The following is a 1023-nucleotide window of genomic DNA, read 5'->3' as shown; positions in this document are numbered from 1 at the left end:
AAACAAAACATACAACATAATTTTGCATTAAAAAAATTAATATTAAATAGCGACCGAATTAACAACCGATATCCATTAAATTCTGAAAGAAATTATATACTAGCAACCTCATTAGCGACCGAAATATATTTTATTGCAAATTCAGCCACCGAATTCACGATCGAATGGCCTTTTTTTAAATTATATATTAAAATTGATTATTCAATAGCGACCAAACTCCTTTTGAATTTAGTTTATATTTAAGTTTAATTATATGATAGTGACTGAAATAGAGACCAAATATTTTTTGATTTTATTTTAAATTTAAAATATAACTGCATATTAGCGACCGAATTAGCGACAGACAATGTCGGTTACAGAACTGGTCCCAAGCAAAATAGCAACCAACTCCATAGTGACCGAAATTATTATTTTAGTGCATCGCTAGTTTGGTCGCTCTATAGCAGCCGAAAATAAATTTGGTTACAACGGACTTAGCGACTTGGGTTTTTGCAACGTAATGGGTTCGGTCGCTATTTCGGTTACTAATACTAATAGTGACCGAATTTAATGATTTAGCGACAAAATTTGTCGGTCGCTAAAGCGCTATTTTTTAGTAGTGAACGATGGTCTTCCTCGCGATTTTGGGCTTCCGTTTCAGTGGAAGTCATCGTCACTTGCTTTTTGAACGAGGGGAGGTGTGGAAGGTTTGTGACTTTGTGCGCATGAGCATCACGATAATCGTAAGGAGATGGAACGCCAATACTTTTGTAGGTAAGTTAGGTTATTGTATTGAAGATTTTTGTATATAACCATGGTGGATGGTTGTGATCCCTTTGTGGGGTTGTTTGGTTGATGTGGTCCACGATGTGTTTTCCACGTGAGTGTTAATTTTTTATTCAAGTTTTGGACTCCACGGGGTGTGTGGATGTTTTTGTTTTGTTGTGGTCCCTTATGCATTCCTCGAGATTTGGCTTTTGTTTCTTGTGGGGTGTTTGGCTCATGTGGGTTTTATTCATGTTTGGCCTGTCTTTTCGTTCAAAC

Source organism: Glycine max, chromosome 10 (genome assembly GCF_000004515.6).
Source record: "Glycine max cultivar Williams 82 chromosome 10, Glycine_max_v4.0, whole genome shotgun sequence".
NCBI lineage: Eukaryota > Viridiplantae > Streptophyta > Magnoliopsida > Fabales > Fabaceae > Glycine > Glycine max.
The sequence above is the reverse complement of the archived record's forward strand: the minus strand, read 5'-3'. Positions refer to the sequence as shown.